The sequence below is a fragment of the Malaclemys terrapin genome, chromosome 2 (assembly GCF_027887155.1).
Source record: "Malaclemys terrapin pileata isolate rMalTer1 chromosome 2, rMalTer1.hap1, whole genome shotgun sequence".
NCBI classification, from domain to species: Eukaryota; Metazoa; Chordata; order Testudines; family Emydidae; genus Malaclemys; species Malaclemys terrapin.
The window spans coordinates 89403943-89428406 of record NC_071506.1 but is presented as its reverse complement, the minus strand read 5'-3'; positions in this window follow the sequence as shown (position 1 = coordinate 89428406).

Below are 24464 nucleotides of genomic sequence, written 5' to 3'. Positions count from 1 at the left end.
AAATGTGTTTTAGGGGTTAGATAAATGACTGTTGTTGGGGACATTATTTCCAATGAAGGCATAAAACCTGAGAAGAAGAAGAATTCAGCCATTGAAATGAAGTGTCTCAAGTCTCAAGTCAAAGAAAGATGTCCAATGGCTCCTGAGAATGGTTAATTATCTTGGAAAATTCATACTCTATCCCATCTATCATCTATCTATCTAAGCAGCAGCTTTGAGAACTCCTAGAGAATAAAAATGAATGATATTGGGGTGCAGAACAGGAAGAATCATGGGAAGATTTAAAACAACTGATACAAGAACCAGTGTCTAAGTTTTATGCACCAGGAAGGCCTATTAAAATCTCAGCAGATGCTTTATAGTCTGGGTAAGGTGCAGAGATTTTTACAGAAGCATGAGGATCGTGGGTAACCAGTTGTATTTGCATCCAAATCACTGACTGAGGCAGAAACCAGATACACACAGATCGAAAAGGAGCTTTTAGGAATATTGTTTATCTATGAAAGATTCAATCAGTATATTTATGGACAGACAGTGGAAGTAGAAATGGACCACAAACCCCTGATAGCATTATTTAGAAAATCGCTAAATGACTGTACCTTAAGGAGTCAAAGAATGATGATAAAGCTGCAGAAGTATGATGTGGTTGTGACCTACACGCTTGGTAAATTCATGTTCACTGCAGATGCACTTTCCAGAGCAGTGTCTCCCATGAAACCAGAGAAAATTTTAGAGAAGAGATGCAATCCTATGTAGATGTGATTGTAAAGTCAATTCCCATAGCTAACAGGAAACTGCAACAAATAAGAGGAAACAAAGAAGAATCATTGGGAATCCTTAAAGAAGTGATAATTAAAGGGTGGCCTGAAGAAATAAGCAATTGCTTTCCAAATATAAGACTATTGGAACTGAAGACATGAACTTACCTCAGATGGGATGATTTTTCAAGGGCAGTAAGGTTGTAATTCCAATGAGCCTTCGAAAAGAAATGCTACAGAAAATCCACGAGGGCCATTTAGGAATTGAGAAGTGCAAACAACAAGCAGGAAAGGTGCTGTATTGGTTGCACACAATCATGACATTACTAATGTGGTAGAAAACTGCTTTTCCTGGTTGAAATAAAAGCCATGCCAACAGGCATAGCCACTGAGACCTCATCCATTCCACAATATCCTTATGAGAAGGTAGGCACTGATTTATTTACCTGGCAATCAAAGGATTATTTAATAGTCCCAGATCATTATTTTCTGTATCCAGAAATTTGTACACTGTACAGAATTAATAGCAAGTCAGTGATAGCCGGCATGAAGGCACTCTTCTCCAGACATTGAATTCCAGATGAAGTCTTTAGCGATAATGGGCCACAATTTTCCAGTGCAGATTAAGATTTTCATCACAAAACATCATGTCCAAATTACTGTCCATATAGACTTTTCCACAAGTCCATTTGACTGGGGGTAAAGAACTTTAGAAAAAGATTTTTGACAGTGGGGGTGATTTGTACAATTTTTTTTGGGGTTACTGAAGTGCACCTCTGGAGAATGGCTTTTCTCCAGCTCAGCTATTAATGGGAAGAAGGATCAGCTCTAATTTATCAATTATTGATAATCTGCTGAAATCTCATAACAATGAAACCATACAGAAGATGAAAAAAAATCAGAAGTGGAAGCAGAAATATTATTTTGACAAAAGGGCCCGTGAGCTCCCATCTCTTAACCAAGGTGATAGAGTATGCCTGAGGAATCACACCTCTAATACTTGAGGCCAAAGGGGTACCATTAAAGAACAGCTGCATCCAAGGTCTTGTATAGTTCAGACAGACCAGGGGGACACATTTTGATGTAATAGAAGGGATCTATGAGTAATCCCAGAAAGTTCCAAAACATACAGCTGAGGTGGACTCTGGCATTTCCCATCTGACTGATTCTTTGTCATCTACACACAAAGGGGAAACTGCCAAGGAACAAGAGAACAATTCAGACTCTATTGAAAGGCTGATAGTGAGAAGATGAGAATGGGAGATTAAATGTCCTGAAAGAATCATGGAGATTTGCTAACCTGCCTGGCAAAGTGGTATTTGAAGAAAGCGAGTGGTAAAGACTCACTCAAGAATGATGCGCTGGTAACACATTGGCTTTATAGAAATGTACTAGGTAGGTTGAGAATTCAATGTGAGTTGTTTGTTTTTCTTTAAGAAGGAAGATGTAGAGAGATGTTTATGAAAGATTGTGATTTGGAGATGCTCCCTCATAAGGGACTGTGTTGTGAGTGTGGGAATTTGGAGATGTGCCCTGCAGGCGGGCATGGGGAACACTGTATGGCTGTGTGCAGCAGTTCACTAGAGATGCTCTCCAGTTTGTTTTATTAAAGTTTTATTCCTTTCTCATTCACTGGTTTGTTATTTAATGAACCCCAAGATCGTTGCATTCTCCATTGGGGTTAATGAGGTTTTCAGCAAGGAAGAATTTGGATAGGGCTTTGGAATTTAGGGTTCTGCAATGGTGGGGGGACGGATCTGACATGCACAATCACCCAACTTTTCCAGTGCCCGAGTGAAACAATCAGCTGTATGAAAAACCTGATCTGGAACTAAACCAGGGCAAGACAGGGGTTATGTTGTTGGAAATATTACAAAAATCACATGCAACATGTTGTAGTTCTGTTCTGCTACATTACTTTTTAAGTAAATATCTACTGAATCTAACAATTTCATGCTCTGTTACTGGGCCTGTCTTGACAACCTTAACTCTGAATTTGTCAACATTTTATGCTTAAATTCGCAACGTTGGTATTGCATTAATATAGATGTGATTTCTCTTATTTTTTACAATAGATTTTTCATTGCCATGTAAAATTTTGTCCCATATTTTATCTATGAGGTACTGATCCCAGTTAAGGTGAATATCACACTTTCAGGTCTTCCCTAAACTTCACAACTCAGAACTATACAAAACGACAATGAAATAACCCTGCATAAACCATGTTCAATCTAGAAATGCTTTCTTCACTAAGGCCCTAATTCAGCAAATCACTTAAGCACATGTTCAACTCCATCTCTGTTCATCAGAGCACTTAAGCACGTTTCATCTGTTGATTCGGTTGTACACTCAATGTCTTATTCTGGGCCATCTTTTCAATATGAAACTTTTCCAGAAAACTATATTGTCCTATCTTCTCAAACCAAGTATCCCTCAAAAGAGATTCTATAGTAGATTTGTCTCTGGTGCCAAAAGTACGATCTTTGGAAAAGTTGCTAATTGAAGTGACCTGTAAGAAACAAATAACACATCTTAATCTTTTGGTGTCCAGTGCAAAATAGCCATCCTTCCTCCAAGTACAGTCCATAGTAGTAGAGGCAGATGCAAACTGAAATACAAAGGTGAACAATACCAAATTTGAGAGAGTTTGAAATTCAAATGTCCAAATTCCAGAGTGATTGTTATGAGGAGAGATACAAGCTGATAACACTAATCTGAACCTTCACCCCATGCTTAAAAAATAAACATGTATGAACTTGTTCCTGCCTATTTAGGATGCCATTTTAGAGTAGGAGGTTGCTAAATCTGCCATAGAGCAAAAAAATTCAGAAATCTGTCTAAGAACATCATGAAACACTCTGTAGTGCTAATAACAGATCAGAATGTTTTTTAATGAATAAATACTGTCAAGCATACAGAAATATTATGGGTGGGTGTGGAGCTGCTTGGTAGCTAGTAGCACCTGGAGCATGTCCGCTTGGCGCTCCATAATGTTTGAGCCATTCCGTGACTTTGTTCTGGCGCGCCACATTATTTCGGTCCCACTACTCCTCCTCTTTCCAAATGCTGATGAGGTCCAGCAGCTTGGCATTGCTCCAAGTGGGGGATTGCCTGGTGCATGGACCAGGCATGGTCACCTAGAAAGATGAGCTGAGACCACTGCATGTGTCACCGAGCAAACAGGAAGGGGACTTTCAAAATTCCCAAGGAATTTAAAGGGTGGGGCTCATGCTTGATCACCTGAGAGCAGGGCAGTAGAGGTCAAACCAATGACCAGAGACACCTCCTAGAGGCCAATTGCAGTGCTGTAAACGACCAGGGTGTCTACACTGGCACCACGGCGCTTTGGCCATGGTGCAGAAAGCCGTACGCCTCTCGTCAGGGTGATTTTTTTACAGTGCTGCAACTGCGCAGTTTCTGAGCATTAAGTGGCTTGGCAGTGTGTACACCTCAGGAGTTACAGTGCAGAAAGCTGCTTTACTGTGTAGAAAGTTGCCAGTGTAGACAAGGCCTAAGCTACTGCAAGTAGTTCATGTTCTACCAATAATCGTGAAGCCTGTGTGCCAGGTCCAATGCTTTCTTCAGTATAATAGAAAAGAAAATATATTTTTTCTGAACCTTTGAGTAGTATCTTTAAGAAAGAAAAATGTGTAATTCATTATGGATTCTGTGGAATTCCTTGCCAGAGGATGTTGTGAAGGCCAAGACTATAACAAGATTAAAAAAAGAACTAAAGTTCATAGAGGATAGGTCCATCAATAGCTATTAGCCAGGATGGTGTCGCTAGCCTCTGTTTGCCAGAAGCTGGAAATGAGGGAGAGGGGCTGGATCGCTTGATGATTACCTGTTCTGTTCATTCCCTCTGGGGCACCGGGCATTGGCCACTGTCTGAAGACAAGATACTGGGCTAGATGGACCTTTGGTCTGACCCATTATGACCGTTCTTATGTTCTTAAGAGACTGAGAGATCTCTCTGTGTTTGAAAACATTGACATGAATAGTCTTTGGAGGAAAGATATTAAGGGCATGATTTTCAAAATTTACAATTAACATGTGCAAGCAATTAGCTTGAATAACTGCATCTGAATCATGAATTTGAGTGTGACTGTGGCCAAATAGATACAAATTAGGTACACAGTTGCATGAATCGGTGCACATAAATTGTGTGTACTTTTTTTTTTTTTAAATCCGGGTCTATGTACTTGCATACTCAGTAGTGCTATAAAAAACACTCAGCAGGAGCACTAGCATATCTTGAATTTAATTTATCCTTCGAAAGAACGTAAAAAGGGAAGACACTCCTTTCTTTAACGCTTTTAACATTGTAGGTTTGGAATATTTTTATTTTATGTTTTACAAGATCTCTTCTGCATTTTGAGTTTCAGGGGCTTGATGGAGGTGGGCTTTAGCAAGAACTAACTATCTTACCATCTAGCCCATCCATGGGATTGTAAGAGGTGACAGCAAACCAATTTATGGGAAGCAGACAAGGAAGAATTGGTTAAAAGAACCTTATTATCATTGATTTCACTGAGAGTGTCTATAATCTTCTGTTGTGTAAACAGATACTGGTATCTTATCATTCAGGCAGATCTCACATTCACTACTACCCTGTGGGAAAAACCACTTAAAAAGTGCAGTTTATTTGCAAGACTGTCCTCTAACAGCAATCCATTATGTTTCATCACAGTAATATCTACTTTCCAGGAATGGATTTTGACATCTGTAGTATATTATCACTTCAAAAAAGAGTCATACAAAAAATGGAAACTAGGTCAAATTATGAAGGATGAATACAAAAATAATACAAGCATCTAGAGACAAAGTTAGAAAGGCCAATACACAAAATGAGATTAAATGAGCTAGGGCCATGAAGGGTAACAAAACATTTAGAAATACATTAGAAGCAAGAGGAAGACCAAGGACAGAGTAGGCCCATTACTCAGGAGGGAAAGACCATAATAGAAAACACACCTATGGCTTGAACGTTTAAATGTCTTTTGTTGTTGTTCAGTTTTTACCAAAAAGGTGAGCAGTGATTGGATAACTAACATAGTGAACATCAGTGTAAATGGGGTAGGATCTGAGGCTCAAATAAGGGGAAAAAGCAAGTTAAGAATTACTTAAACGACTTAGATGTCTCCAAGTTGGCAGGGCCTGACGAAATATATCGCAGTCCTGAGCCAGACACTCCCATCTGAGTACATTAGGTGGCAGCTCCCAAGAGGATTTCTGTGATCTAAGGGAAGATCTGTGATCTAACAGAAACCTCCTTGGGAGCTGCCACCTAATGTACCAAGACTACCTCTGCTCCTGTTTTCCCTGCCAGCTCAGGACTGCAGCACCCTGTCTTGCTGAGCCAGACACACCCGTCTGCTCTAACACAGACCCAGGGTCTGAATTACTTGCCCCAAAGCTGCAGGTTTACCTGAAAATAGCTCACAGAAGTGTGCTTGTCTTTAGCACTCAGATGCCCAACTTCCAATGGGGGTCTAAACCCAACTAAATCCGTTTTACCCTGTATAAAGCTTATACAGGGTAAACTCATAAATTGTTTGCCCTCTATAACACTGATAGAGAGATATGCACAGTTGTTTGCTCCCCCAGGTATTAATACATACTCTGAGTTAATTAATAAGGAAAAAAGTGATTTTATTAAATACAGAAAGTAGGATTTAAGTGGTTCCAAGTAGTAACAGAACAAAGTAAGTCACCAAGCAAAATAAAATAAAATGCGCAAATCTATGTATAATCAAACTGAATACAGATAATCTCACCCTCAGAGATGCTTCAGTAAGTTTTTTCTCAGACTGGACATCTTCCAGGCCTGGGCACAATTCTTTCCCCTGCTACAGCTCTTGTTCCAGCTCAGGTGATAGCTAGGGGATTTTTCATGATGGCTCCTCCCTCTCCTTGTTCTCTTCCACCCCTTTATATATCTTTTGCATAAGGCAGGAACCCTTTGTCCCTCTGGGTTTCCACACCCACCCCCTCACTGGAAAAGCACCAGGTTAAAGATGGATTCCAGGTCAGGTGACATGATCACGTCACTGCAAGACTTCATTACCCACTTGCCAGCACACACATATACAGGAAGACTCACAGGTAAAACACACCCATCTGCAAACAATGGTCCTGGTTAATGGGAGTCATCAAGATTCCAAACCACTATTAATGGCCCACACTTTGCATAATTACAATAGGCCCTCAGGGTTATATTTCATATTTCTAGTTTTAGATACAAGAGTGGTACATTTATATAAATAGGATGATCACACTTAGTAGATTATAAGCTTTGTAATGATACCTTACAAGAGACCTTTTGCATGAAGCATATTCCAGTTACATTATATTCACTTCTTATGTTTTTATAAAACCATATAGACTGCGCAACGTCACAACTTGCAAAATCCATGTGTATTTACAAGACTGTATGGTGTGGGTAGCTGGTGAACAGCAGCAGCTGTACAGAATCCTGCAGAAAAGAAGCAGGAGGAGATGTAAGGGCCACGAATGGGAAAGGTATGCTGAGACTAGGGCCAGAGGCCCAACCCTGAAGGTGCTACAGCTGTGGGAGTAAGGAACACCTTAAGAGGGAGTGCCCCTATTTAAAGAGAAGCAAAGAGCCTTACCAGGAGGCAAGGACTGAGGAGAGGGCCCAGAGACCCCCACTGATAAGCAACTGAGTCAGAGGAGGACCTACTTTTCGTGTGGGGAAAAGTGCCATATAAAGAGGCATTGCCACCACAGGGAAAAGAGAGAAGAGCCAGTGACCCTCAAGGAGCCCATAAGAATGATGAAGCCCAAGAGGCAGGTAAAGAAATATGAGGTGAAACTGGGAGGAGGAGGAGAGCGATCCCGGGAGGAAAGTAATTAATGCAGGGACTAACACAGAGATGAACCACAAAACAGTGGCCTCAGACCCTGGGATTGAGGGTGCTGAAGGATTCAGTGGAGTTGATGGACTAGCTAACAGAGAAGCTGTTAACTGCAGAGCAGGTCTTGCAGGAGGCTGCACAGGACTTGGCATTCCAGTGGAGGAACTCAGAAGAGCTATGGAGGAATAGGACAGGCTGCAGATCATGGTCAGGGACTTAAAACAAGAAAAGGAAGACCTGAGAGCCCTGCTGTGGGTTAGGTGATTTACAGTAGGAGAATACCTGCCCATTCCTGGGTTGCCCTCTTGAGGGGGAGGGTGTGTGATGAGGTGAGCTCCTCACACGAGCCCTGGAAGAGCTGAGTTGGGTCAGATGGGCCCAGTCACCTAATTAGGCTGCAAACGGGAGCTTTAGGCTGGAGATGGCTAATTAGAGAGAGGCTCACCTGTGCAGGAACAGGCAAGGCGTACAAAGCCAGGTAGTGGCTATAGATTGGATTGTTGCTGAGGAATGTCAGTCACTCCATTAGAAGAGGGAGGTGGGTCCTTGGAGCTGATATACTCAGAGAGAGAAGGGGAACCAGAGAATAGGAAGCAGTCCAGGGAAGGAGCAGAGAGAGCTGAGAGGGTAGAGCCCAGAACTGCTGAGCCGAGGGTCCCTGGATTGGAACCCTGAGTAGAGAATGGGCCCAGGTTCCCCTACCAGCCACTGAGGAAGTGGCACTGGGGCAGTGACTGGCAAGACTGCCTAGGACAGCTGATGGACTGTTCCCCAGTAGAGGGAACACTGACCTAGCCAGAGGGCTAAGTCACAAAAGAGACACTTAAGGGTCCTGGAGCATAAAAGACAGAACAATGGTGTGCAAACTGTGCAACTGGGTGTTTACCTCAAGAGCTAATCCCCAGAGTGACCAGAAGGAGGCGCCAGACCCGTGGTTAGTGGGGCACCCTAACACATGGGTGGAATTCCTTAGCCAACCAGAGGTGACAGCAACATCTATGAGTAACACTTTCTATGTGAGATCTCAGCATCAGCAAGGAATCCAAGAATAATCTGAGACTACAGACTGAATTGACCAATTGTGGATGTGTAACTTCAACCAAAGGAGATAGCATTGTAGCTGCAAACACCTCAAAATACTTTCCTCTGTCCATCAGCATCATCTCTGACTTGCACAGGTTCAGCTTCAGCCAGCTGTTCTTCATCCATGAGCTGATCTCATCCAAGTCCTGAGCCATCTATCCTGGTGGTAGCAGTGTGATCATATGTAGTGAAGGATAGATAGATCTGTGTGTCCTCTGCAGATTGCTGTCACTTGAGTCCATGATAGCCACTAGGTGAAGTGGTCAGACATGTAGGTGTTGAAAAGACCCAGAGAGAATTGATCCTTATGGGACTCCACAAGTGAGGGGGATCTAGTGGAGGAGCTGCAGCTTCTCATCATTACTCAACAGATTCAGTACAGCTCCCACTGACAAGGACTGGAAAAATGTATTTATTCTGGGAGAATGGTTCTCAAACTATAGTCTGTGGATACTTCTAGGTTCCATGGAGCTGTTCTTGTCAGCAGGTTCAGTAGTTGTCAGTCTTCAAGCTGTGATAATGTTGGCTAGATATAGTCCCGTCTAGAACTCTCTGAAGGCACAAGGATACTGAATCAAATTGCAAAATTCCTTCCTGTGATTACAGCAGTGGAAGCTGGAAGCAACACATAATGCTAATAAATGGAAGCTCTATAATCAACAAAAAGAAATAAATTAAAGAAAAATAGATACAAAATGCTGGTGCAAAACTGCATCCACACACAGGAAAGCCAGTTTGACAACTGGATGCAGAACTACTTTTGGTCACCAGTGTCTAGTGCATTATCTACAGCTTATCTATTGGAAATCAGCCAGGCTTGGGAATGGAGATAGTAAGTATAACACAGCTATGTAAATCTAGCCCCTGCTTTCCCTGAATCTTCTGGGGTTATGGGAACAGAGCGTGGAAGAGGATATGGGTGTAGGTAAGTGAGTGCATGGAGATTTTGCTCTTTGACTTAGGTTCTCATTTCAGTTCTAATTTGGAACTTCTCCCAGTTCTTTGCAAGGACTGTCAAAATGACTGGAAGGCAAGCCTTTAAAATAGTAAACTAAAGATGTAATAGTCCAGGATGTTAACATTTGAAATGACAGCTGCAGTTTTCTTTTTAATCAAGGGCATTTTACAGTGATCTTCTGCATCACAGTGCAAGGGAAATTGGTTTTGGGTAGACTCCTCACATTCCTGGAACCCTTAACTAATACTTAGCACTTTTTTACCTTCAAAGCACTGTACAAAGCTAACATAAGTTAGCTAATCCTTACAACATCCCTGTGAGGTGGGTAAGAATGATTTCAGTTTACAGATGGAGGATACTGAGATAGCATTTTTAGGTAACTGCTGAAGGTCATAGATGGAATCAGTGTCAGAGTTGGGATTAGAACTCAAATTCCTAGCTCTGTGCTTGGATCTCTAGAGAACGTCTCAAAGAGTACAATCAATTTGGGAGCTGAAGGGATTTCACACAGTGGTTGTGATTTTAGAAGACAGAGCCAGAAATCAGGGCCGGCTCTACCATTTTTGCTGCCTCAAGCGGAAAAAAAAAAAAAAGTTCGAACTGCCGAAGTGCAAAAAAAAAAAGCCGCCCGGACTGTGCCGCCCCAAGAATGGACAGAATGCCACCCCTTAGCATGTGCCGCCCCAGGCACATGCTTCCTCCGCTGGTGCTTGGAGCCAGCCCTGCCAGAAATGACAAATGGACATGTACAAACTGCCACTTTGATCAAGCCCGTTACAGTATGGACTAAGGAGAACTTTTTCAAACCAAAAGCAGTTATTCCGGGATTATTAGATAATAGGCACAGGAATTATGTTATAAAATCAGAATCCAACCTTCCTTTTGGGCTAGTATTTCCTACTCTCCTTCCTTGATAAACCTTGTTTCTTGGGTATTCATCTGACAAATGTACTCCCAGCACTTCCTTGGGCTGAGAAGGCTATTTGTTAGAATCTTAGGCCATGATTCCAGCTTTTCCTTTAAATTACAGGCTAGCTTCCTAGGCAGATGTCTACTTTAATGAATCCCCCAGTATGTCTTAAAAATAAGAGGCTATATAAGATTGATTAAATTATTTCAAAATTTTAAAAGCACATCATTAGGGCCCTACCAAATTCACGGTCCATTTTGGTCAATTTCATGGTCCTAGGATTTAAAAAATCATAAATTTCAAGATTTCAGCTATTTAAATCTGACCCAAAAAGGAGTTGTGGGTGGGGGGAGGAGGTTGCAAGGTTATTGTAGGGGAGGCTGCAGTACTGCTATCCTTACATCTGCGCTGCTGCTGGCAGCGGCACTGCCTTCAGAGCTGGGCAGCCAAAGAGGGGCAGCTGCTGACTGAGGGCTCAGTTCTGCAGGCAGCAGCGTAGAAGTAAGGGTGGCGTGGTATGGTATTGCCACCCTTACTTCTGCACTGGCGGGGTGCTGCCTTCAGAGCTGGGCACCCAGCTAATAGCCACCGCTCTCCAGCTGCCCAGTTCTGAAGGCAGAGCAAAAGTAAGGATGGCAATACCACGAACCCCCCCCAGAACAAACTTGTGACCCCCCTGCAACTCCCTTTTGGGTCAGGAACCCAAATTTGAGAAACGCTGGTCTCCCCTGTGAAATCTGTATAGTACAGGGTAAAAGCACAAAAGACCATATTTCAGAGGGGAGGACCAGATTTCACTGTCTGTGACGTGTTTTTCATGGCCATGAATTTTGTAGGGCCCTACACAGCATTAAAACATTCTCAACCGTGTCCCTCAGAACCACCTGAACCTTAAGAGGGGATAGAAAGGGGTTAGCAGGATCCCCTTAAGACTTTAGGAAAGGATGGGAGGGAGAGTCCATCAAATAGCATTGATGTGTGTTGAGCTGTGAGGAACAAGGGAGACAAGGATACCTGAGAAAATACAGCTTGTTTTCAGATTTCTTCTAAAATAAGGTAAAGATATTTGTTTACCTCAGGGATTTTGTGGGGATTAAATGATTATTATAGGGTTTCCTCTGGGATTCAATAGTGCATGGTTCCACAGTGCATTGACTTTTTCCTTTCAGGTAAGGAGGCTAGATTCAGCTCTGAGCATTGCCAAGGGACAGTTGGTTTCTGTGCATGCTTGGGAAGTGAGACAAGGCAGGAATTCTGTGTTTTGGCGTGATAGTAATGAATCCAGAGGTAAAATAGAAATCAACAGCTCTTACACAGAGATGAATTCATCTGTATAAGCTGGAGTGCCTTCTCAGCAGGAGAGACCACTGCTGTCTGGTTGTTACACCAAACAACTCCTTTTAGCAAGGATATTTTTTTATTACTACAGTAGTGGCCAAATTGTGCTAGATGCTATACAGACACATAGGGAGATGATACCTTGACCTTGTATTGTACCCCTTTCCCCCATGCTTTGTCTTTTATAGCGTATGGGGTGAGGATCATGTCTTCCTATGTGTCTGTACGGCACTTAGCACATTTTGTCCACTACCATAATATAAAGAAATTATAGTATACTCAGTGGCTTGTTTGTCTAGGGCTGTGATTGTCAAATCTTAGGGAAGATGTGGCAGGTGTGAAAATTATGGTATCTTCCATTTTGGGGTGAGATATGGGTTCCATTCCTGGTTTAGACACACTCTTCCTTTGTGACCTTGGGCAAATCACTTAATCTAGTTTGTACCTCCAGTTACTCATCTGTAAAATGGAAATAATACTGCGCAGGATTGAGGACTCAGGGGTATTTTGAGGCTAAAATTAATTCATGATTGTAGGGGGTTCATATATAATATGTCCACAATGGTTCCCTTACCTAGCCATTGCCAGTTTCCTTTTCAACTCCTTGCCTATTTACTAGTGTTAAACATCTTATTATATTTTTAGTGCTGTCAATTAATTGCCATTAACTCACGTGATTTACTCAAATTAATCATGATTAAAAAAATAATTGCGATTAGTTGCAGTTTTAATTGCACTGTTAAATAGACTACCAATTTAAATGTATTAAAAATGTTGGGTGTTTTTCTACATTTTCATTCATATAGTATTCTGTGTTGTAACTGAAATCAAAACATATTTTTTATTACAAATATTTGTTCTGTAAAAGATAAACAAAAGAGATAGTATAGTATGTTTCAATTCACCTCATACAAGTACTGTAGTGCAATCTTTGTCATGAAAATGTAACGTACACATGTAGATGTTTTTGGTACATAACAACAAGGAGTCCAGTGACACCTTAAAGACTAACAGATTTATTTGGGCATAAGCTTTCATGGGTAAAAAACCTCACTTCTTTAGATGCATGGCTGTTGAGGTTGATGGATTTCTACTCCATACGGCTAAATGAAGTGAGGTTTTTTTACCCACAAAAGCTTATGCCCAAATAAATCTGTTAGTCTTTAAGGTGCCACCGGACTCCTTGTTGTTTTTGTGGATACAGACTAACACGGCTACCCCCTGATATTTGTTATGTAACTGCACTCAAACAAAACAATGTAAATCTTTAGTATTTACAAGTCCACTCAGTCCTACTTCTTGTTCAGCCAATCGCTAAGACAAACAAGTTTGTTTACATTTACTGGAGATAATGCTGCCCTCTTCTTATTTACAATGTCACCAGAAAGTGAGAACAGGCATTTGCATGGCACTTTTGTAGCTGGCTTTGCAAGGTATTTACATGCCAGATAAGCTAAACATTTGTATGCCCCTTCATGTTTCGGCCATTCCAGACGACATGCTTCCATGCTGATGACGCTTTTAAAAAAAATAAATGCGTTAATTCAATTTGTGACTGAACTCCTTGGGGGAGAATTGTATGTCTCCTGCTTTTTACCCACATTCTGCCATATATTTCATGTTATAACAGTCTCAGATGACTCAGCACATGTTGTTCATTTTAAGAACACTTTCACAGCAGATTTCACAAAACGCAAAGAAGGTACCAATGTGAGATTTCTAAAGATACCTACAGCACTCGAACCTGCCCCTAAGTGACTGGGTGTTAAAAATAAACTATTCCTAAGGAAAGGGTTTAAGAATCTGAAGTGCTTTCCAAAATCTGAGAGGGACGAGGTGTGCAGCATGCTTTCAGAAGTCTTAAAAGAGCAACACTCCAATGCGGAAACTACAGAACCCGAACCACCAAAAAGGAAAAGCAACCTTCTGCTGGCATCTGACTCAGATAATGAAAATGAACATGCGTCGGTCCGCACTGCTTTCAATTGTTATCAAGTAGAACCCATCATCAGCATGGACACATGTCCCCTAGAATGGTCGTTGAAGCATGAAGGGACATATGAATCTTTACAGCATCTGGCCCATAAATAACTTGTGATGCTGGCTACGACAGTGCCATGAGAATGCCTGTTCTCACTTTCAGGTGACATTGTAAACAAGAAATGGGCAGAATTATCTCCTGCAAATGTAAACAAACTTGATTGGCTGAGCAAGAAGTAGGACTGAGTGGACTTGGAGGCTCTAAAATTTTACATTTTTATTTTTGAATGCAGGTTTTTTTACATAATTCTACATTTTTAAGTTCAATTTTCATGATGGAGATTGCACTACAGTACTTTTATTAGGTGAATTGAAAAATTTTGTTTTTTAATAGTGCAAATACTTGTAATAAAAAATAAAGTGAGCACTGTACATTTTGTATTCTGTGTTGTAATTGAAATCAATATATTTGAAAATGTAGAACACATCCAAAAATATTTAAATAAATGGTATTCTATTTAATCACGCGACTAAGCTTTTTCTTCATCGTGCGACAGCCCTATGTATTTTCCATGTTTCTGTTAAACTATAGTTTGTTTTCCTCATATTTTTCATAATTCCACATTTTAGTTTTTATATTAACTCTTTAATCCTTGCCTGTTGATTTGAATTCTTATTACATAATGATAAGCAGTACATCACCAGAACAAATTACTGTTGACTGATCAATGATCCTGAGGGCAGGACACTGTTATCTAACAACTTTTCAAAACTGCATTTGACTAGTTAAGACCCCGATCCTGCATCAGGATCCACTAGTGCAGACCTATATACTTGGGCCAGGATCTGGTTCATAGAATATTAGGGTTGGAAGAGACCTCAGGAGGTCATCTAGTCCAATCCCCTGCTCAAAGCAGGACCAACACCAACTAAATCATCCAGCCATGGCTTTGTAAAGCTGGGCCTTAAAAACCTCTAAGGATGGAGATTCCACCCCTCCCTAGGTAACCCATTCCAGTGCTTCACCACCCTCCTAGTGAAATAGTGTTTCCTAATATCCAACCTAAACCTCCCCCACTGCAACTTGAGACCATTGCTTCTTGTTCTGTCATCTGCCACCACTGAGAACAACCTAGCTCCATCCTCTTTGGAACCCCTCTTCAGGTAGTTGAAGACTGCTATCAAATCCCCCCTCACTCTTCTCTTCTGCAGACTAAATCACCCCAGTTCCCTCAGCCTCTCCTTGTAAGTCATGTGCCCCAGCCCCCTAATCATTTTCGTTGCCCTCCACTGGACTCTTTCCAGTTTGTCCACATCCCTTCTATAGTGCGGGGACCAAAACTGGACATAATACTCCAGGTGTGGCCTCACCAGTGTTGAATAGAGGGGAATAATCACTTCCCTCGATCTGCTGGCAATGCTCCTACTAATACAGCCCAATATGCCGTTGGCCTTCTTGGTAACAAGGGCACATTGCTGACTCATATCCAGCTTCTTGTCCCTTGTAATCCCCAGGGTATTTTTTTGCAAAAGAGGTTGACTTCACTGGTGGTTGACAAGAATGGTTGACTTCCCTGGTACTGTCTAGGTGCAGGGGTCTCTATTGGTGGACCCTGAGGCAGAAATGGGTCCTATTTCTTAGGAGGCACCACTCTCCTCTCGTGCTCAGCTGGTTGAATAGCTGTCCTGCCTTGCTGTATTGTGGAGTTTAGGACTTCAGCTTCTGTCTCTAAGTTAGATAGAACAAGGGGGAGCCATTTGAATTACAGTAAAACCTCAGAGTTACAAACACCATGGGAATGGAGATTGTTTGTAATTCTGAAATGTTCATAGCTCTGACCAAAACAATCTGGTTCTTTCAAAAGTTTACAACTGAACATTGAGTTAATACAGCTTTGAAACTATACCATGCAGAAGAAAAATGCTTCTTTTTAATTTTATCTTAATTTAAATGAAACCAGCACAGAAACAGTTTCTTTACCATGTCAAATCTTTTTAAAAAACATTTTCTTTTTTTAGTAGTTCATGTTTAACACAGTACTATATTTGAGTTTTTGTATGTCTCTCTGCTGCTACGTGACTGCATGCTTCTGGTTTCAAATGAGATGTGTGGTTAATCAGTCACTTCGTAACTCTGAGGATCTACTGTAACCAGAAAAGGAATTTCCAAATTAGTCTGTTCCACTATTAATCCAGTATGTAAGGATAAAGGGGGAAACATTTTCAAAAGTGCCTAATTCTCATTAAAACTTAATAGGATTTAGGTGCTTTAGGAAATTTGATCCAGAATGTTTAAGAACAGGAAATAGGTATGATGGGGAGTCACCTATTGGAATCTAAGGGAAAGCACAGAACTCATTTCAATAAAGAAAAGCTTTTGATGTTTTCTGTTAAAAGTTTTGTGCCAACAATAAAGTCTGCAGTAAAGGGAGGCAAGTTAGAATGTAATTGTACATGACAACTTATCCTGATGAAGTACCTCCCTTAACGTAGAGAAGTGGCCATTTAATAAAAGCCTACAAAGACTGAAAAATGAAATAGGTACCCCTCAGAATGAAGTGCAGGAATAAAAATATTCACTGCATTTAACTTTTATTCCATCTTTTAATCTTTATTGGGCAACTTCTGAGTTAAGACTAGAGCTCTGTAGTTCACATCTATTTAACATCTGGTTAAACACCACCTAATCCTTTGGCATTGGCCAAATATGTTCCAAATAAGCAGAATATTTACTAATAGTGTCCCAATTAAACAGGCATTTTCTATGCACTTTTATTAGCCTAAATACTCATAGAAGAACCACATTTTTAATTTTATCTTTTAAAAATAGAACATTAAAAAGCTATCAATTTAGAGGGATAAACTGAAGGTGTATTACATATTTAGAGCTATATATTTTTGCATAATACAGCCCCAGTTCTGCATTTCTTGCAGAGCTTTGCTGGAGCTCAGGAACTCCACCTCACAGGTGCCTTTTCCATGTGTAGCTGCTTCCTGCAAGGAAGTCTTGGGTACCTAGAGAATTCAATAGCCCTCTGGCCCTATTTCTACAAAGACATACACATGCTTAACTTGAGGCATTGTGAATGGCCTCACAGTGGGTCTACTGCAGGGGTAGGCAACCTGCGGCACGCATGCCGAAGGCGGCACGCAAGCTGATTTTCAGTAGCACTCACACTGCCCAGGTCCTGTCCACTGGTCCGGGGGGCTCTGCATTTTAATTTAATTTTAAATGAAGCTTCTTAAACATTTTAAAAACCTTATTTACTTTACATATAACAATAGTTTAGTTATATATTATAGACTGGTAGAAAGAGACCTTCTAAAAACACTAAAATGTATTACTGGCACACGAAACCTTAAATTAGAGTGAATAAATGAAGACTCGGTACACCACTTCTGAAAGGTTGCCGACCTCTGGTCTGTCTAAAGTTAAGCATGTCTGTAAAACAAATACTTTAGAAGACCATTAAAGTAGCAAAGTCAAGCATTCAAAGTTAAGAAATACCTGAATTAAGGTTGCTCATGCAATCTTAATTTGGCATCTTGTATTTATGATAGTCTTTAATTACATGATCACATTATTTTTTTTTCTATAGGACTGTGCCTCATTCAGTGCACATCATGGGTGATGCTCTGAGGCTGAATCAGGCTATATAGTGAAAGAAGCTGCTGTCTGAGGTACTCCTGCCTCATTAGTTGCACTTATCTCCCCAGCCCTCCCCATTCCTCACCTCTCTTCATTCTAAATCAGGCAGCTTTTTCCTTCTTTGGGTGCTAGCAGGGGGATCTTGAAAAGACAAGAGGCACAATCTCCTTGGTCTCTGTTCCTGTGCCTGATGCCGCTGTGGCTTGGAGCAGCAATTGCAGGGAAGTCTTGCTCAGTCCTTGCAGCCCTGGGATGGAGTATGCTCAGTTGCTTTGGGGGAGGGCACATGTGCAGTCTGGGCACATGCAAGAGCTGTGAGGGGATGGAGCATGCTCAGTACAGATGGACTAGTCACAGAATTTATCAACCAAACTCTAACAAGTTTCTACTTATGTACAAACTGCAATTTTTCAGAGGCTCATAACTTGACCAAACTTGGGCAGCTTTTGACAGCAATTGCAAAAAGGACATTCCTGACATCAGTGCAACCTCCTGAAAAATGTCAAGTCACCATTCCAAGAAATGGAGGATCTTCTTATATTCTTATAAGCAATTTGTTAACATAGGTAAAACCATGCATTTCCCCCACTAATCTTGTTCTCGTAAATGGCTGAGCCATTTTTTTATGGACACTTGAAAAGAAAAATTCAGACGAAGCCTGACACCCATCATGGAAAATTTCTGCCCAGATGATTAAAGTTTGGCAAAGTTATAAGCAACTGAAAACAGTCTTATAATGGGAACTGCCTGGCATCCTTAACTACAGGTGTTGCTACCTGCACAACCAATAATGTATTTTCCTTTAGCTGAGTATTAAAATACCTTATTTGTATTATAGATGAAGTGACTGCTTTTGTTAATCATTAATGGCAGAAAAGTGATGTTTTTTGAATGTTTGAACAAACTAGGGTTACCATTCGTCCGGATTCCCACGGACATGTCCGGCTTTTTGAGCTAAAAATAGCGTCCGGGGGGAATTTGTAAATGTCCGGACTTCCCCCTCCCCCCCCCATGCAGAGCGCGCGCAGCTAATAGGGCAGCCGGCCGGATGGTGCCCCTTACATGGGGCTCCGACAGCCAGAGAGAGTCCCTCCTCCGCTTCCCCTGCAGCAGAGATCACTCCCTCCCTCCCTCCCTGCATTCGCAGATCGCCTCTGGCAGGGGGCAGGAGTGGGGAGAGGGATTGGAGCAGTCAGGGGACAGGGAGCAGAGGGGTTTAGATGGGTCGGGAGTTCTGGAGGGGGCTGTCGGGGTGGAGAGTGGTTGGATGGGGCGTGGGAGTCCCAGGGTCTGTCTGGGGGTGAGGGTGTGGATAAGAGTTGGGGCAGTCAGGGTACAGATAGGGGGTAGGGTCCTAGGGGGCCAGTTAGGATGGGGGGAGGGTCTCAGGAGGGGGCAGTCAGGGGACAAGAGGCAGGGAGGCTTAGGTAGGGGGTGGAGTCCTGGGGGGCAGTTAGGGGCAGGGGTCCCAGGAGGGGGCAGTCAGGGGACAAGGAGCGGGGGGAGGGTTGGGGGTTCTGGGGGGGGGAGTGGGAGGGGCAGGGGCGGGGCTAGGGCAGGATGGGGGCCGTCCTCTTTTTTGCTTGCTGAAATATGGTAACCATAGAACAAACCAAGCTTAGGTCCCTCTCCCCCCCCCCCCCCCCTTGAATGTGAGGATGAGGTGAAATTGCACTTCCCATTTTATAACTATTTTTTGCACAATTTTTTTAACAGCCCTGCAGCTGTGGTGTTAAAGTTGAACTTCGGTATGGAAATAGGATTTACCTAGGATAATGGCATGATCTTGTTCAAGAGGAAATTTGTTTTGATTTGATCAAATATGAGCATTTGAGAATTGCTTTCTTAGCATGCACAGAAGTTTTCCTTCCTCAAGTGTACTCTGTGGCCATTACAACTGCGTTATTTTTTTTTTTAAAACCCCTCTTTCTCTGTTATCACAATGTACTGCCAGTAGGTGGAGATATTCCAAGAACTGACTGCCTCTAACTCCCCAGCCGACTGCTCAAGCTGAGAAAACAAATTTATAAATTCTGATTAATAAACATTACAAAAAATTAACCATCTCCGGGCAGTATACTTGATTTTTTTCCTTCCTCATTCATTTATTGTGCAAAAAATGGAAAAGACTTGTTGGAATTGCTTTGCCATAACTCTGCTACACAACCACCTTTCCCAGCTTTAGCAGCTTCACAAGAGTTCTGCTGCAGCAGGCTGGCAACTGGGCCTGCAGGGAAAGGGCCGGCTGAGCCAGACTGCTTTTGTGGCAGCTACTGAGGTAGTGGGGGGATGGAGGTAAGGCTGTTGAATCTCAGTCAAAGATGGTAATCTTCTTGTGATGTCTAGTCATATAGACCCAGAATATGGAACTTCTTTTTCTTAAAGAAAAGAAAAAAAAGCAAACCTAGGACACTTCATACAAAAACTATATCAATAGAATGTTAAAGTTGCTCAGTAAAGCGCACATGTGTCACAAAATACCAAACTAAGCCTGCGTGCACAACTTGTTACCTGCTGTTTCTTCTGATTAGCTGAGAGATGTTGTAGTGGTGAAAGGCTTTCTCCTGAAGATCACAGAAAAGAGTATCTGCAGGACTGGATCCCAGCTCCTGGTAAAGTTATAAGTGAAATACAATAAAACTGGCTGAGAATATGGATAAGGGCTGGAACAAATGCTTACTGAGGCTTTATTAATTCCAGAAATCACTTAGCACAGACCAACCTGGAGTGAACAGTCTTTCAGGATTTCAATCAAATGCCTCCATTTCATATTCCCTTTTTAATAAAATGGAGTTGAAGTGTTGTTGGGTTGGGGAGGAAGGAACTACGGTGTGAATGAATTTTTAGCATTCCTTATCTTTTTGCACTGCACTCTGTTGAGCTTGCCCCATAGCATCTGAAATGTGCCCAGCCTTGCCAAAGAATGTAAGGGAGAGATAAAAGTAGATGAGAGATCATAAAGCACATCCCATCACTCACTCCCTGTTATCTGTGTGATCAGCCATGCTTGGCCTGTGTCGGGTATAAAGGCATATTCAGTTAATTGAAAAACCCTGCTGTTGCTTGTGAAAACAAAACAAGAAGCTCTTTAATTCATAATCCTTTGAAAGATGCTTTAAAAGGAACAGTGCTTTTCAGTATTGGTATTGTTTGAAGGTTTTGTTTTTAAAGCATATGATTAAAAGTATTGTGAGACCCTCAGGGCAATTTAACATCTGTGCAAAACTTCAATCATTCCTGCCAGGGCCAACACCTTTTAAAGGGAAGCCTATTATTTTCAGCTGTGTGACCTGATATAGGTAGTCATACAGCTGTGGAGTATTCTTTATTGGCCCTGCTTTTGAAGGCATTAAAAGACAGAAAAATAACTCCCATTAGCCTCTCAAGCTTCTGAACAAACAAGCCACACCCTTTGGCCCCCATCTCAAAAAATCCTCCCATTGTCCTGGCTTGCAATCCATTATTTAGTAGGGCTCATATGTGCAAGTGTGATGTGACTCTTATGATGGGTTATGCTGATGAGCCTTAAATAATGGATTACAAATGGGACATTTTAAAGGTTTTGTTTTTTTTAATGTTAGTGGTTGATGTAAAAGTCAGGGGTTTCCTTTTTGCAAATGTGCTAGAAGGCAAAAGCATTCAAAAGCATTTCCTTTACTAGTTTCTTTTAAACGCTCTATCTTCTCTGCCTCTCCACTAATGTCTGTAGTTTCAAGGAGCCCAATGGGATTATTAGATTTTCCCAGTTGATGAGTAAGTGTAAACTGTAACTGGGGTTATGCACTCCTTCTTTGTTGAAGACTTCTGTTCAGAGCTGTCTGATGATCCGTTTATTTGGATAAGACAAAAACCAACCCCAGATTCTGATCATTTAATGTCATTAAAGAGCCAGTGGCATTTTTGGCAAGAGTAATCGTTAGCCCATGTGTCCTAGAAAAATTCCAGCTGGTGTCATTGAATTCTGTCTACCTGAATGTTCTCTGTACAGTACTTAGCAAAAAATAATTTCTCCTCCCCTCTTAAAGTGCAGTGTTGCTGGTCAAAATAGCTGTGGTATGTGCTATTATATAAATATAATTTCATAGTTTTGCATAGTGCTGTATGAATACATAAGAAGGCAGGATCCCTGCCTATGTGAGGCTTGGAATCTACTATTAATTTACATAGCTAAAATAGAGATGACTTAGCATGGCAAAGGTAGGAGCAGTTAGCCGTTTGGGGCACTTGGCTGAATTGGTACTTTCCCTCTGCCGGCTGCTATTTTGTGCTTCTGAATCTGAGTTTTAATTTAAAAAGAAACCAAAACTCCACTGTGCTTATGGTTGCAAGAGAACCTTAGAAATGTGAACTGATGCAGCGATGTCTTCCTGAATCTGCAGGTAGCTTAAAACAATGGCTCTAGGAGAGGTATAAACTCTGTCGTTCACTGAATAGGGTGGTTAAGTATAACTATGACAATTTGTATGTGAACATTAACTGTTTCATGGCTGAGCAAAGCACAGAAGAAAAGAGGGATGATCATATTATCTACTGTGAGTGGAATCTCATTTTAGAATTTCAAATAGGTGGAGCCTGGAAAAATACTTGCTATACTTCCCCTGCCTTGGTTCTTGTCCTGGCCATTCATCACAGAACAGTGTGTGTTTTTAAAAAGAAAAAAAAAAAGGGGGGGGGGCAGCATGAAGTAGAGAGTTGAAGCAGCTCAGGACAGACTGTATTTCACTAGAGAGGTGTCTGCTTTTCCATGATGGGTAAGTGAAATTTGTAAATACAAATTTACAGTTTGTAAAAGTCTTTTGGAGTCTTCCAAATAAAAAGTACTATATAAATAGAAGCAGCGACTGTGGACTGACATTTAAAGAGGGACCAGAGATCTGCTCCCCCTAACCCTCCTCTTCCCCTTTCAGGCACTCCCACCTGCAGCCTGACCCCATTGCCCACAAGCCCCTATATTCACCACCTGCAAATTTGAGTGAGTGGTATTTCAACCTGGCCCATGGGGTCACAGCACCACTCCGGTTTGGCCCAGCCAAAAAGTAGCTGGGCCATGGCTGGGTGGCTCCCCTGGCTCAGTGGCCCATGAGCAGGTCTTTAAGATGAAAACATGCAGATGGATGGATCATCCATAGTTCTCATTTGACTATGATGCACAGGAACCTCCCATTTCAAGTAAATACCAAAGATGATCTTGGACTATTAAGAGTAAAAATATTATATAGAAAGAATCTTTAATTTCAGTTCATTTCTATGGCTATTCTGTCTGTAGCTGTCTTCCTTCCAAGATGCCTAAACTCCTATTTTATAGCATCGTAAATTTTTGTGTGGAATGGGCACCAAATCAAGAAGCAGAATATTGAATTAATGGAAAATCCCAGCAGGGTTCTATGGATTCACAGATCAAATAGCTACGAGGGAACATGCAATGCATTAAACGATTATAAAGAATAGTTAACTTCTGAACTTTGCCACTTAATATTCTTCTTATACTCATTAACTCTTAGAAAGAATAACTTAGTGACAAGGTGGGTGAGATAATATCTTTTATCACCCACCTTGTCTCTAATATCCTGGGACTGACATGGCTACAACAAGGAGGGATAGCTCAGTGGTTTGAGCATTGGCCTGCTAAATCCAGGGTTGTAAATTCAATCCTTGAGGGGGCCATTTAGGATCTGGGGCAAAAATCTGTCTGGGGATTGGTCCTGCTTTGAGCAGGGGGTTGGACTAGATGACTGCGGTCCCTTCCAGCCCTGACATTCTATGAACACTGCATACAACAATAGAAGAATAACTGCATAGATACACACGCGTGATGGTGCTTGAACAACCACAGTTTCTTAGACTCATGTATCATAGTTTCATGCCTCTTGTCACCTTTGATGTGCTCTGGTCTCTTTGAGTACACCCTCCTCAGGTTTTAGGCCTCATGCCTACACCTCTCCTGGGGTATACTCATGTGAGTACACTTAGATTGGGTCCTGGGCTACAATACCCTATTTACTGACTGTATGTACCCACCAGGTCTGATTGTGTTCCTGTGACTTTTCCCTTTGGGAGCGTGTTACTGGTGGTTAATAATACAGGTGATCAGATATCTTTCTTAAACCAAAGTATTGTTTAATCTTAGCAATAGGAACAAAGCACAAGATAACAGAAAAATGGTTTTAAAACAATAAAAGGGCTACCTGCATTACTTAGATTGTAAGCTTTTTGGGACGAGTACTATTTTTTTTTTTTTATCTGTTTGCACAGTGCCTAGCACAATGGAGTCCTGGTTTGTGACTGGGTCTCCTAGGAGCTACTGTGATACTACAACTATTACTACTATCTATCTTTCTTAAGCCTTTCTGCCCTGTGAGGGGAGCCTAAGAAGGTCTAGATTCTTCAGATATTCGGGGAGTAGCTGTGGGTGTTCCCCTACACAGTTCCTGACTGCTGCCCTCAAATCTTGACAAAGAGAATCCGTTTAGCTCTTTATTGCCCTTTTGATCTGATGGTTCCCAGCACTGGCAAAACAAATGGTGTAACTTGGCTGGAGCCTGAGACGTAGAATATTCACAGTTAATAGTGAAGATATCTTCTTGTGACAGCCCCCCTCGAAGTGTTGTTTGAAGCATGTCTTGTCTTGAGTTATTATTTTGCGTTCCTGCCTGTTTTTTTTCCAACAGCCTGCATTAAAGAATAACGCTCACCCCCACAGACATTTACATTCTGGCATACAGTGGCTTTCTTTGATAGAGCTTAAACCCCTTCCAAAACAATATAAGCTAAATAAAAACAAAACAAAACCCCACTCATACCAGAAGTGTATTGCCACAGGGTAATACTGGTATAACTATATTGGTTTAGACTGGCACCTAAGAATATACCAAAACCACTTTCTAAAATCTTTATTAGGCCAATAGCATGG